The sequence below is a fragment of the Scyliorhinus torazame genome, chromosome 16 (assembly GCF_047496885.1).
Source record: "Scyliorhinus torazame isolate Kashiwa2021f chromosome 16, sScyTor2.1, whole genome shotgun sequence".
In the NCBI taxonomy this organism is placed as follows: domain Eukaryota; kingdom Metazoa; phylum Chordata; class Chondrichthyes; order Carcharhiniformes; family Scyliorhinidae; genus Scyliorhinus; species Scyliorhinus torazame.
The window spans coordinates 4689559-4705052 of NC_092722.1; the positions used below are offsets into that span (position 1 = coordinate 4689559).

At 47.9% G+C, this 15494-nt stretch overlaps 1 protein-coding gene across 1 annotated transcript in view; it reads left to right on the forward strand.

The window, feature by feature from the left end:
- The first annotated feature begins 1382 nt into the window (after positions 1 to 1382).
- The window catches only part of LOC140392537 (guanine nucleotide-binding protein G(I)/G(S)/G(T) subunit beta-1), a 99834-nt gene continuing 85722 nt past the window's right edge, over positions 1383 to 15494 (forward strand). The window contains exon 1 of the mRNA XM_072477813.1: positions 1383 to 1461. The gene's annotated coding sequence lies outside the window, so the exon portion shown is untranslated. The remainder of the gene's footprint in view (positions 1462 to 15494) is intronic.

Consider the following 15494-nt stretch of genomic DNA (forward strand, 5'->3'; position numbering starts at 1 on the left):
AGCGATTTTCATTTCATGTACATGGGGCTGGTTTAGCAATGGGGATGGTTTAGCACAGTGGGCTAAACAACTGGCTTGTAATGCAGAGCAAGGCAGCAGCGCGGGTTCAATTCCCGTACCAGCCTCCCGAACAGCACGGTAGCATTGTGGATAGCACAATTGCTTCACAGCTCCAGGGTCCCAGGTTCAATTCCGGCTTGGGTCACTGTCTGTGCGGAGGGAGTCTGCACATCCTCCCCGTGATGCGTGGGTTTCCTCCGGGTGCTCCGGTTTCCTCCCACAGTCCAAAGATGTGCAGGTTAGGTGGATTGGCCATGCTAAATTGCCCTTCGTGTCCACAATTGCCCTTAGTGTTGGGTGGGGTTACTGGGTTATGGGGATAGGGTGGAGGTGTTGACCTTGGGTGGGGTGCTCTTTCCAAGAGCTGGTGCAGACTCGATGGGCCGAATGGCCTCCTTCTGCACTGTAAATTCTATGATCTATGAACAGGCGCCAGAATGTGGCGACTAGGGGCTTTTCACAGTAACTTCATTGAAGCCTACTTGTGACAATAAGCGATTATTATTATTACTTTCTGAAACCCTCAACCGTGCCTTTGTTACCTCTAGACTTGATTATTCCATCCCTTGACCAGCCTCCCACATTGCACCCCTTATCAACTTGAATTCATCCAAAAAGCTGTTGCTCGTACCCGAAGTCAGGTCAGAACGCATTCACACATCACCCCTGTGCTCATGAATCGACATTGGTTCCTGGTCCAGCAACACCTCAATTTAAAACTTTACATCTTTGTCTTCAAATCCCTCCATGTGTCACTTTCCTTTAGTCCTACAATCACCGTGGTCTCTGTTCTCCTCCAATTCTGCTGCCTTGTACAGCCCCGGTTTTCATCATTTACCATTGTAGCCATGTCTTTGGTTACCATCCTCGAAGCTCTTAATCCCTCACTACATCTCTCCGCCTCTCTCTTATTTTTATAAGATGCTTCTTAAAACCTACCCCTTTGAGAAGCTTTTGGTCATCTATCCTAAAATTACCGTATCTGGTTCAATGTTGTATTGTATTAGACAACACGCCTGTGAAGCACCTTAGGGAAATTTTACGCTGCTATATATTAAAGGTGCTATATAAATTCAAGTTGTTATTACTAGAGCATTGTTGATTGCTTGGTTGGCTCTGCTGATGTATCATGTCAGTGTTGGTTACATAATCTGGAGACTCTAGCTCCTTCTAAGATTGGGAGCAATGCAAACTGCAACCTATAAACTGGCAATACATAACCGTCTCCAGGGATCAGTGTCACATCTCCAGAGAGTTCAGCTGTGCAAAACACCACCAACGCATCACAACACCATCCAGATAGATCATCGACCGAGTGAGTGTGTGACTGAGGTTTCAATCTCAGTGCTATCAACTAAAGGTTCATGCTCGGGATTTAACTGACCGATCAAACTGACTCTGGTAAGTAAATTGTCTAAAATCAAAAACAGATTTAGAATATAAATCTGTCCAGATTGTGGTTCATGAATAGAAGTTATTTTAGACTCTGGAATATTGCATTTATCTGAGGAGCTGAAACATTGCGCTGTTATCTTTACGAGAGTGTATGTGTTTATCGGCACTGAAGACAAAGAAAATGTTTTCATCAATAAAGTTGAACACAGTCCTCATTAGGACTTTAATCTGAAGTTATAGAGTCATAGAGTAGTCCAGCACAGAAGGAGGCCATTTCACCCATCAAGTCTGCGCTTGCGCTTTTGAAGAGCAATCCACTTCGTCCCACTCCCTTGTTCCTTCCTGGTATCCCTGCAAATTTTCCCCTTCGAGTATTAATCAAATACTCTTTTGAAGGCTACCATTGGTTCCATATCAACCACCCGCCGCCCTTTGTCCGTGCCTTCCAAATCCTAACCATTCATTGCATTAAGATGCTTATCATCATGTTGCCTCTGGTACTTTTGCCAATCGCTGTAATTCTTTGTCCACTGGCTCTCACCCCTTCAGCCATCGGGGGAGCTCATATTCTGAAAGCTCCACTGGGTAGTGGGTCATTCCTACCCTGTAAGACCCGTGCGGGTTAAAACAGGAACCTTGGTGAATTCCTGCAGTGCATCTTGTAGATGATACACACGGCTGCCACTGTTCATCGGTGGTGGAGGGTTTGAATGTTTGTGGAAGGGGTGCCAATCAAGCGGGCTGCTTTGTCCTGGATGGTGTTGAGCTTCTTAAGTATTGTTGGAGCTGCACCCATCTAGGCAAGTGGGGGAATATTCCATCACACTCCTGACTTGTGCCTTGTAGATTGTGGACAGACTTTGGGGGGTCAGGAGGTGAGTTACTCACCACAGATTCCAAGCCTCTGACCTGCTCTTGTAGCCACAGTATTAATGTTGCTAGTCCAGTTCAGTTTCTGGTCAATGGTAACCTCCAGGATGTTGATAGTGGGGGAATCAGCAATGGTAATGCCATTAAATGTCAAGGGCAATGGTTAGATTTTCTCCTGTTGGAGATGGTCATTGCCTGGCACTTGTGTGGCGTGAATATTAGTTGCCACCTGACTGCCCAAGCCTGGATATTGTCCAGATCATGCTGCATTTGGACATGGACTGCTTCAGTATCTGAGGAGTTATGAACAGTGCTGAACATTGTGCAGTCATCAGTGAACATCCCCACTTCTGACTTTGGAAGGAAGGATGGGAGGAAGGCCATTGATGAAGCAGCTGAAGATGTTTGGGCCAGGACATTACCCTGAAGAACTCCTGAAACAAAGTCCTGGAACTGAGATGATTGACCTCCAACCACGGCAACCATTTTCCTCTGTGCTAGGTATGATGCCAACCAGCAGGTCTGTAACCGATGGGGTACTCCAAGAACCAGTACCTAGGCCTCAGTTGTTTACAATATTTAGATGAGGGGACAGAATGTAATGTCCAGGTTTGCTGAGATACACAGTTAGATTAAGTAAGCAGCGAGGACGATCCAAAGAGGACGCAAAAGGACATAGACCGATTGGGTGAGTGAACAAGAATATGGCAGATGGAATACAATGTGGAAAACTGTGAAGTTAACCCACTTTGGTAGGAGAAATAAGAGAAGCAGAATACATTTGAATGGCGAGAGACTGAAATATTTACATTCAAGAGGAATCTGAGTGTCCTTGTACATGAATCACAGAAAGTTAACATGTAGGTTTAGCGAGCAATTGAGAAGGCAAATTGCATGTTAGTTTTTGTTACAACAAGTTTGGAGTACAAGAGAAAATGCATCTTATTCCAATTTGTCTAGGCATTGCGGGGACCACACCTGGAGTATTGTGCATTTTTGATTGGCCTCCCTCAGGAAGACCAGTCCCCTAGAGGAACTGAAACAAAGATTCACTGCGGTTTTTGGGATAAGGGGATTGTGCCAGAAGGAGAGATTGACTAGACAAGGCCAATATTCCCTGGTGTTTAAAAGAATGAGAGGTGATTTCATTGAAGCATAAAATTCTTAGGGGGTTTGGCAGGGTAGATGCTGAGGAAATGTTTTCCCCAGCTGGGAAATCTAGAACATAGGGATCAAAGACTCAGGATAAAGGGCTGACCATTCAGGATTGCGATGAGGAGAAATTTCTTCACTCAAAGGGTTGTGAATCTTTAGAATTCTTTAGTCTAGACAGAGAGCTGTAGATGTTCAGATTTTAAGTATCCTCAAGACAGAGATCAATGGACTGTTGGGCACTGAGGGACTCAGGGGATAGATTGGGAATATAGAGCTGAATTAGAAGATCAATCATTAATGTGTTGACTGGCGTAGCAGGTTGAAAGGGCCAAATAACCTACTTCAGATTGTATTACTTCTGTTTTTATGCATCAGTTGTCGGTCAATTGGTAGCATACTTGCCTTTCAGTCAGTAGATTGTGGGTCCGAGTTCATGACATCAGCAAACATATCAAGGCTTATGCTCCAGTGCAGTACTGAGTTGGTGCTGCACTGTTGGCAATGCTGTCTTTCGGATGCAATGTTAAACTGAAGCCCACCTGCCCTCTCAGATTGAGACAAAGAATTCTGTGCCACTATTTTGAAGAAGGGCAAGGGTGTTCTCCACAGTGTCCTGGAAAATATTTACCCCACAAACTTCACCTAAAACAGATGATCTGGTCAATCTAACATTGTGGTTTGTGGGAGCCTGTGTTGCAGATCAGTTGCCCCGTTTCCTACATTACAACAGAGACTTCAAAAGTACCTCATTGCCTGTAAGGCCATAAGACATAGGTCTTATAGTCTTCTGGATATCTGGTGGTCATGAAAAAACCTGTATCTATATGTCGCTTATCACAACCGCCAGACATCTCAAAACAATATACGAACATATGAAATAGGATGACATTTGGAGGACAGCACGGTAGCACAAGTGGATAGCACTGTGGCTTCACAATGCCAGGGTCCCAGGTTCGATTCCCCACTGGGTCACTGTCTGTGATACACCTGAGGAAGGAGCAGTGCTCCGAAAGCTAGTGATTCGAAACAAACCTGTTGGACTTTAACCTGGTGTTGTAAGACTTCTTACTGTGCTCACCCCAGTCCACCGCCGGCATCTCCACATCATGGCTATCTTCTAAACTTCAGTAGAATCAAGCCCAACTTACATCATAAGACAATTCGCTCATTCCAGGTATCAATCTAGTAAACCTCATCCAAACCGACTCCAACACATTTAGATCCTTCCTTAAATGAGACAAATATGGAACACAATATTCGAGATGTGATCTCACCAATGCCTTGTATAACTGAAGCCTGAAATCGTTACTTTGAAGTTAAATTCCTCTTGTAATAAAGGATAGCATTCCATTACCCTTCTTAATCACTTACTGTTATATAGCTAATCATAGAATTTACAGTGCTGAAGGAGGCCATTCGGCCCATCGAGTCTGCACCGGCTCTTGGAAAGAGCACCCTACCCAAGGTCAACACCTCATCCCCATAACCCAGTGACCCCACCCAACATTAAGGGCAATTGTGGTTACTAAGGGCAATTTATCATGGCCAATCCACCTAACCCGCACATCTTTGGACTGTGGGAGGAAACCGGAGCACCCGGAGGAAACCCACGCACACACGGGGAGGATGTGCAGACTCCGCACAGACAGTGACCCAAGCTGGAATCGTACCTGGGACCCTGGAGCTGTGAAGCAATTGTGCTATCCACTATGCTACCATGCTGCCCCTCATCTAATAAAGCTCATCTGAATTGCAGTCGCAGCTGTGTAGGAAACAGTGGGAAATATATGCATAGCAAGATCCCAGAAACAACAGTATCATCAGGAGCAGATAATCTGAGTCATAGAATTTGACAGCACAGCAAGAGGCCCTTTGGCCCATCCTGTCTGCGCCGGCCCTCAAGCAACCACCTATTCTAATCCCATAGAACATCGAACATTACAGCGCAGTACAGGCCCTTCGGCCCTCGATGTTGCGCCGACCTGTGAAACCACTCTAAAGCTCATCTACACCATTCCCTTATCATCCATATGTCTATCCAATGACCATTTGAATGCCCTTAGTGTTGGCGAGTCCACTGCTGTTGCAGGCAGGGCATTCCACGCACTTACTACTCTCTGAGTAAAGAGCCTACCTCTGACATATGTCCTATATCTATCTCCCCTCAATTTAAAGCTATGTCCCCTCGTGCTAGACATCACCATCCGAGGAAAAAGGCTCTCACTGTCCACTCTATCCAATCCTCTGATCATCTTGTATGCCTCAATTAAGTCACCTCTTAACCTTCTTCGCTCTAACGAAAACAGCCCCAAGTCCCTCAGCCTTTCCTCATCAGATCTTCCCTCCATACCAGGCAACATTCTGGTAAATCTCCTCTGCACCCTTTCCAATGCTTCCACATCCTTCCTATAATGCAGCGACCAGAATTGCACGCAATACTCCAAATGCGGCCACACCAGAGTTTTGTACAGCTGCAACATGACCTCATGGCTCCGAAACTCAATCCCTCTACCAATAAAAGCTAACACGCCGTAAGCCTTCTTAACAACCCCCTCAACCTGGGTGGCAACTTTCAGGGATCTATGTACATGGACACCGAGATCTCTCTGCTCATCCACACTGCCAAGAATCTTACCTTAGCCCAGTACTCTGTCTTCCTGTTATTCCTTCCAAAATGAATCACCTCACACTTTTCTGCATTAAACTCCATTTGCCACCTCTCAGCCCAGCACTGCAGCTTATCTATGTCCCTCTGTAACTTGTAACATCCTTCTGCACTGTCCACAACTCCACCGACTTTAGTGTCATCTGCAAATTTACTCACCCATCCTTCTACACCCTCCTCCAGGTCATTTATGAAAATGACAAACAGCAGTGGCCCCAAAACAGATCTTTGTGGTACACCACTAGTAACTGGACTCCAGTCTGAACATTTCCCATCAACCACCACCCTTTGTCTTCTTCCAGCTAGCCAAGTTCTGATCCAAACTGCTAACTCACCCTGAATCCCATGCCTCCCTATTTTCTGCAATACCTACCGTGGGGATCCTTATCAAATGCTTTACTGAAATCCATATACACCACATCAACTGCTTCACCCTCATCCAGCTGTTTGGTCACCTTCTCAAAGAACTCAATAAGGTTTGTGAGGCATGACCTATCCTTCACAAAACCGTGTTGACTATCTCTAATCAAATTATTCCTTTCCAGATGATTATACATCCTATCTCTTATAAACCTTTCCAAGATTTTGCCCACAACAGAAGTAAGTCTCACTGGTCTATATTTGCCAGGGTTGTCTCTGCTCCCCTTCTTGAACAAGGGGACAACATTTGCTATCCTCCAGTTTTCTGGCACTATTCCTGTAGACAAAGATGACTTAAAGATCAAAGCGAAAGGCTCAACAATCTCCTCCCTAGCTTCCCAGAGAATCCTAGGATAAATCCCATCCGGCCCAGGGGACTTATCTATTTTCACACTTTCTAGAATTGCTAACACGTCCTCCTTATGAACCTCAAGCCCTTCTAGTCTAGTAGCCTGAACCTCAATATTCTCCTCGACAACATTATATTTTTCCTGTGTGAATACTGATGAAAAATATTCATTTAGCACCTCTCCCATCTCCTCGGACTCCACGCACAATTTCCCGCTACTGTCCTTGACTGGCCCTACTCTTACCCTAATCATTCATTTATTCCTGACATATCTATAGAAAGCTTTAGGGTTATCCTTGATCCTTCCTGTCAAAGATTTCTCCTGTCCCCTCCTGGCTCTTCTTAACTCTATCTTTAGGTCTTTCCTAGCTAACTTGTAACTCTCGAGCGTCCTAACTGAACCTTCATGTCTCATCTTTACATAAGCCTCCTTCTTCCTCTTGACAAGTGTTTTGACTGCTTTAGTAAACCACGGTTCCCTTGCTCGACCACTTCCTCCCTGCCTGACAGGTACATACTTATCAAGGATACGCAGTAGCTGTTCCTTGAACAAGCTCCACATTTCCATTGTGCCCATCCCCTGCAGTTTTCCTCTCCATCCGATGCATCCTAGGTCTTGCCTCATCGCATCATAATTGCCTTTCCCCCAGATATCCTCCAGATAGGTATATACCTATCCCTTTCCATCACTAAAGTAAACGTAATCAAATTTTGGTCACTATCACCAAAGTGCTCACCTCCCTCCATATCTAACACCTAACCTGGTTCATTACCCAGTACCAAATCCAATATGGCCGTGCCTCATTGGCCTATCTACATACTGTGTCAGGAAACCCTCCTGCACACATTGGACAAAAACGGACCCATCTAAAGTACTCGAACTATAGCGTTTCCAGACAATATTTGGAAAGTTAAAGTCCCCCATAACAACTATCCTGTTGCTTTCACTCCTATCCAGAAGCATCTTTGTAATCCTTTCCTCTACATCTCTGGAACTTTTCGGAGGCCGATAGAAAACCCCTAACAGGGTGACCTCTCCTTTCCTGTTTCTAACCTCAGCCCATACTACCTCAGTAGACGAGTCCTCATCAAACATCCTTTCTGCCACCGTAATACTGTCCTTGACTAACAATGCCACCCCTCCCCCTCTTTTACCACCTTCCCTGAGCTTACTGAAATATCTAAACCCCGGCACCTGCAACAACCATTCCTGTCCCTGCTCTATCCATGTCTCCGAAATGGCCACAACATCGAAGTCCCAGGTACCAACCCATGCCACAAGTTCACCCACCTTATTCCGGATGCTCCTGGCATTGAAGAAGACACACTTTAAACCACCTTCCTGCCTGCCGGTACACTCCTGCAACTTTGAAACCTTACTCATGACCTCACTACTCTCAACCACCTGTATACTGGAGCTACAATTCAGGTTCCCAAGCCCCTGCTGAACTAGTTTAAACCCTCCCGAAGAGCATTAGCAAATTTCCCCCCAGGATATTGGTACCCCTCTGGTCCAGGTGTAGACCATCCCGTTTGTAGAGGTCCCACCGACCCCAGAATGAGCCCCAATTATCCAGAAATCTGAAACCCTCCCTCCTGCACCATCCCTGTAGCCACGTGTTCAACTCCTCTCTCTCCCTATTCCTCATCTTGCTATCACGTGGCACGGGTAACAACCCAGAGATAATAACTCTGTCCTAGATCTAAGTTTCCACCCTAGCTCCCTGAATTTCTGCCTTACATCCCTATCCTTTTTCCTACCTATGTCGTTGGTACCTATGTGGACCACGACTTGGGGCTGCTCCCCCTCCCCCTTAAGGATCCCGAAAACACGATCCAAGACATCATGGACCCTGGCACCTGGCAGGCAACACACCAACCGTGAGTCTCTCTCGTTCCCAGAGAATCTCCTATCTATCCCCCTAACTATGGAGTCGCCAATGAATAATGCTCTGCTACTCTCCCCCCTGCCCTTCTGAGCAACAGGGACAGACTCTGTGCCAGAGACCTGTACCCCATGGCTTACCCCTGGTAAGTCCCCCCCCCCCCCCCCCAACAGTATCCAATGCGGTATACTTGTTACTAAGGGGAATGACCACAGGGGATCCCTGTACTGACTGCTTCCTCCCAGCCCCTCTCACCGTCACCGATCTATCTTTACTCTTCGGAGTAACTACATCCCTGAAGCTTCTATCTATGACCGCCTCTGCCTCCCGAATGATCCGATTTTCATCCAGCTCCAGCTCCAGCTTCCTAATGCGGTTTCTGAGGAGCTGGAGGTGGGTGCACTTCCCACAGATGAAATCAGCAGGGACACTGACGGCGTCGCTCACCTCAAACATTCTGCAGGAGGAACATTGCACTGCCTTCCCTGCCATCCCCACTAGATAAAAAAAGAAAAAGAAAGAAAGAGCTTACCTGTTATTCACTCCGCTTCTCAGCAAGCACTCACTCAGCAACCTCTGCGCCACGCACGATAACACCTGAGGGAAAATAAAATAAAAACTACTTACCAGTCACCAGCCAGTCACTTACCTGCAGGCTGTGACGTCACGGTTCAACTTCTTTCTACTTGTACCTGCCCTCGTGCCTTCCTCTTGATCTTTACAGTGGTTGGTTTTTTTTGTTTAGAGGAGTGGGTAGGGAGGGAAACACTTAAGAAGTGTTTCGGGTTTAAGTTTCACTTGACAACAGCTCATCCACAAACCACCTTCAAGTTAGAGTGACCGCACCAGACGTCTGCAAATTTTCCCCACAACATTTTTTTTCTTCAAAAAAATATACTTTATTCATAAAATTTATCATAAGCATTACAGAAACATTTCAAATTGTCTTGACTGTACATTTCCGGCAGGGTTACATGTTGCCTTGACTTTCTTTCATTCAATTTTGATATTATCATACACATATCACTCTTTACATTACAATTCCTTCTTAAATATTTACATTGTCATGTTTGTTTTATACATTGGAGTGTTAATGACCCAGACCGAGGGGGGTTTACACTGTTACCCGCCCTTCGGTGTACATTTGCTGGAAAGACCTTACACAGCGGTCTTTCCCCATTGCGCCTTGGCGGCAGCTGCCCCAAGCTTGAGTGCGTCCCTCAGCACGTAGTCCTGGACCTTGGAATGTGCCAGTCTGCAACACTCGGTCGAGGACAATTCTTTGCACTGGAAGATCAGCAAGTTTCGGGCAGACCAAAGAGCGTCTTTTACCGAGTTGATGACCTTCCAGCAGCAGTTGATATTTGTCTCGGTGTGTGTCCCTGGAAACAGTCCGTAGAGCACAGAGTCCTGTGTCACAGATCTGTTCGGGATGAACCTTGACAAATACCACTGCATCTCTCTCCAGACCTTCTTTGCAAAGGCACATTCCACAAGGAGGTGTGTGACCGTCTCATTTCCCCCACAGCCACTCCGAGGGCAGCATGCATTGGCGCAGAGCCTTCGGGTGTGCATGAAGAATCTGACAGGGAGGGCCTTCTCACCACCAGCCAAGCTAGGTCTTGGTGCTTGTTTGAAAGTTCTGGTGATGAGGCGTTCTGCCAGATGACTCTGGCAGTCTGCTCAGGGAACCATCCAACGTCCTCCATGGTCTCCTTTTCCCTGAGGGCCTCGAGGACATTACATGCTGACCACTGCTTCATTGTCTTGTGGCCAAAGGTGTTTTTCTTCAAAAACGTTTCCACGAAGGACAGGTGGTACGGTACGGTCCAACTACTTGGAGCGTTCCGCGGCAATGAGGCCAGGCCCATCCTTCGTAACACCGGGGACAGGTAGAACCTCAGTATGTAGTGACATTGGTGTTTGCACACTGGGGGTCCACACACAGCTTGATGCAGCTGGGCACAAAGGTGGCCAACAGGATGAGGGAGGCATTGGGTACGTTCCGCCCTCCCTTCTCCAGAGGTTTGTACATGGTGTCCCTTCGGACACGGTCCATCTTGAATCTCCAGATGAATTTGAAGATGGCTCGGGTGACTGCTGCGGCATAGGGTCGGGTTATGGGCCAGACCTTCATAGAATTTCATAGAATTTACAGTGCAGAAGGAGCAGTCGCCACGTGCAGTAGCACCGAGAGTACCTCACACCTGATGACCAGGGTTTTGCCCGCAATGGAGAGGGAGCGTTGCTCCCACCAGCCCAGTTTCTGCCTTGCCTTTGCTAAGCGCTCCTCCCAGGTTTTGGTGCACGCCCCAGCAGCTCCGAACCATATCCCCAGCACCTTCAGGTAATCTGACCTGACAGTGAAGGGGACAAAGGATCGGTCGGCCCAGTTCCCAAAGAACATGGCCTCGCTCTTGCCACGGTTTACCTTGGCTCCCGAGGCCAGTTCAAACTGGTTGCAGGTGGTCAAGAGCCTGCTTACAGATGCAGGATCCGAGCAGAAGACGGCAACGTCGTCCATGTACAGGGAGGCCTTGACTTGCATGCCTCCACTGCCTGGGATCGTCACTCCTCTTATACCCGGATCCTTCCTGATGGACTCGGCAAAAGGTTCTATGCAGCACACAAACAGGGCCGAGGAGCGAGGGCAGCCCTGCCTGACTCCGGATTTGATCTGGAACTTTTCTGATTCCCACCCATTGATTGAGACTGCGCTATAGATGTTGGTGTAGAGCAGTTTGATCCAATTGCGAATTCCCTCCCCAAACCCCATTTTGGAGAGCACACCCATCATGTAGGTGTGCGATATTCTGTCAAAAGCCTTCTCCTGGTCAAGGCTGATGAGGCAGGTGTCCACCCTCCTGTCCTGCACGTAGGCGATCGTATCCCTGAGTAGCGCGAGGCTATCAGAGATCTTCCTGCCGGGTACAGCACAGGTCTGGTCAGGGTGGATCACCGACTCCAGAGCAGACCTGACCTGATTGGCGATGATCTTGGATTTTGTAATCCACATTCAACAGTGAAATGGGTCGCCAATTTCAAATTTCTTCCCTTTCCCCCTTCTGCTTGTAGATGAGGGTGATGATGCCTTTCCTCATGGACTCTGACATGCTGCCTTCCAGAAGCATACTCTCGTAGACTTCCAGCAGGTCTGGGCCCATCCAATCCCACAGAGCCGAATACAACTCAACCGGTAAGCCGTCGCTTCCGGGCGTTTTACTCGTCTCGAAGGACTTGGCGGCCTTTGTCAGCTCATCCAGAGTTAACGGTTTGTCCAGGTTTTCCAGCTCGCTGTCGCCTATGACCTCCGTGATAGTCGACAGGAAGGTCTGGGAAACAGTGCTATCTGTTGGCTTCAGGTCATACAGTCCGGCATAAAATGATTGGCTGATCCTCAGGATGTCAGACTGCGATGACTTTACAGAGCCGTCTTCTTCCTTCAGGCTGCTGATCACAGAGGTCTCTCTGTGCACCTTTTGGAAGAAGAAGCGTGAGCACTTTTCATCCTGCTCCACGGAGCGGACTCTGGAACGGAAGATAACTTTGGAGGCCTCCGAAGTGTAGAGCGAGGCTTGCTGGCTCTTCACCTCTTGGAGATCCTCCTTGACATCCACCCCCATCGCCTGCAGCTGGAGCAAATTCTGCATACTTTTCTGGAGCCTGGACATGACCCCTCGTCTCTCTCTCACCTTTTGAACGCCCTTGAGGATGAAAAACCTCTTGATATTCCCCTTGATTGCTTCCCACCAGAGATGTGGGGCCTCAAAGAGGGGTTTCACGGTTCTCCAACCTTTGTGATCCCTCCTGAGTTCCTCGAGGTTCTCAGGGGTCAGCAGTTTTACATTTAGCTTCCATGTCCCCCTGCCTACCCCCTGGTTTTCCTGCAGGTGGCAGTCGGCCAGTAGGAGGCAGTGGTCAGAGAAGAACACCGGCCTTACGTCGGTGGACCTGACCGTGAAAGCACAGGACACAAAGAAGAAGTCTATCCTGGAGCGGACGGACCCGTCTGGCCGTGACCATGTGTATCTACGCTGCGCTCCGTCTGCAGGGTTGCTGCAGACGTCGAGCAGCTTGGCGTTTTTTACCATTTCCATCAGGAGTCTGGACGTAGCGTCTAGTTTGCTGTCGGCTCTGCCGGATCGTCCAGCCGCATCGATAGAATTTTTCATAGAATTTACAGTACACTCTCAAGCAATGCATTCATAGAATTTCATAGAATTTACAGTGCAGAAGGAGGCCATTCGGCCCATCGAGTCTGCACCGGCTCTTGGAAAGAGCACCTTACCCAAGGTCAACACCTCCGCCCTATCCCCATAACCCAGTAACCCCACCCAACACGAAGGGCAATTTTGGACACTAAGGGTAATTTATCATGGCCAATCCACCTAACCTGCACATCTTTGGACTGTGGGAGGAAACCGGAGCACCCGGAGGAAACCCACGCACACACGGGGAGGATGTGCAGACTCCGCACAGACAGTGACCCAAGCCGGAATCGAACCTGGGACCCTGGAGCTGTGAAGCAATTGTGCTATCCACAAGGCTACCGTGCTGCCCCTTTGATGATGCAGTTGAAGTCACCGCCCAGGATGACCGGCTTGGAGGTGGCCAACAGCAGTGGGAGTTGCTGAAGGACTGCCAGTCGCTCACTTTTTACGGCCGGGGCGTACACATTAATAAGTCTGAGAGGGGTGTTTTTGTATTTGACATCTGCTACGAGGAGGCGTCCGTCCACCACCTCCTTAACATCGGAGATGGTGAAGTTGCCTCCCTGCAGCAGAATGCCCAGGCCGGAGGAGCGGCAGTCGTTTCCTCCTGACTAGATGGATGGCCTGTGGGACCACCAGCTCGACCAGCGCCTGTAGTTGCTGAGTTTCCCCACAACAGCCTTTTTTTCCCAAAAAAATATACTTTATTCATAAAATTTATCATAAGCATTACAGAACATTTCGAATTGTCTTGACTGTACATTTCCGGCAGAGTTACACATTGTCTTGACTTTCTTCCATTCAATTTTGATAATATGATACACATATCACTCTTTACGTTTCAATTCCTTCTTAAATATTTACATTGCCATGTTTGTTTTATACATTGGAGTGTTAATGACCCAGACCGAGGTGGGTTTACACTGTTACCCACCCCCCGGTGTACATTTGCTGGAAAGACCTTACACAGTGGTCTTTCCCCATTGCGCCTTGGCGGCAGCTGCCCCAAGCTTGAGTGCGTCCCTCAGCACTTAGTCCTGGACCTTGGAATGTGCCAGTCTGCAACACTCGGTCAAGGACAATTCTTTGCACTGGAACATCAGCAAGTTTCGGGCAGACCAAAGAGCGTCTTTCACCGAGTTGATGACCTTCCAGCAGCAGTTGATATTCGTCTCGGTGTGTGTCCCTGGAAACAGTCCGTAGAGCACAGAGTCCTGTGTCACAGAGCTGTTCGGGATGAACCTTGACAAATACCACTGCATCTCTCTCCAGACCTTCTTTGCAAAGGCACATTCCACAAGGAGGTGTGTGACCATCTCATTTCCCCCACAGCCACTCCGAGGGCAGCGTGCATTGGCGCTGAGCCTTCGGGTGTACATGAAGAATCTGACAGGGAGGGCCCTTCTCACCACCAGCCAAGCTAGGTCTTGGTGCTTGTTTGAAAGTTCTGGTGATGAGGCGTTCTGCCAGATGACTCTGGCAGTCTGCTCAGGGAACCATCCAACGTCCTCCACGGTCTCCTTTTCCCTGAGGGCCTCGAGGACATTACGTGCTGACCACTGCTTCATTGCCTTGTGGTCAAAGGTGTTTTTCTTCAAAATCTTTTCCACGAAGGACAGATGGTCCCCACAACAGACTTTTTTTTCAAAAAAATATACTTTATTCATAAAATTTATCATAAGCATTACAGAAACATTTCAAATTGTCTTGACTGTACATTTCCAGCAGAGTTACACATTGCCTTGACTTTCTTCCATTTAATTTTGATATTATACACATATCAGTCCTTACATTACAATTCCTTCTTAAATATTTACATTGTCATGTTTGTTTTATATATTGGAATGTTGGTGGCCCAGACCGAGGGGGGTTTACACTGTTACCCGCCCCTCGGTGTACATTTGCTGGCAAGACCTTACACAGTGGTCTTTCCCCATTGCGCCTTGGCGTCAGCTGCCCCAAGCTTGAGTGCGTCCCTCAGTACGTAGTCCTGGACCTTGGAATGTGCCAGTCTGCAACACTCGGTCGAGGACAATTCTTTGCACTGGAAGATCAGCAAGTTTCGGGCAGACCAAAGAGCGTCTTTCACCGAGTTGATGACCTTCCAGCAGCAGTTGATGTTTGTCTCGGTGTGTGTCCCTGGAAACAGTCCATAGAGCACAGAGTCCTGTGTCACAGAGCTGTTTGGGATGAACCTTGACAAATACCACTGCATCTCTCTCCAGACCTTCTTTGCAAAGGCACATTCCACAAGGAGGTGTGTGACCATCTCATTTCCCCCACAGCCACTCCAAGGGCAGCGTGCATTGGTGCAGAGCCTTCGGGTGTGCATGAAGAATCTGACAGGGAGGGCTCTTCTCACCACAAGGTGGTCCCCACAACAGCCAATCAGCAGCTCTGCTCTACTGTCCTCTGCTGAATGCTTGTCATCACTTGAACAGCTAGGGTCTCTTGCACAGGTACACCTTCAAGTTAGAGTGACT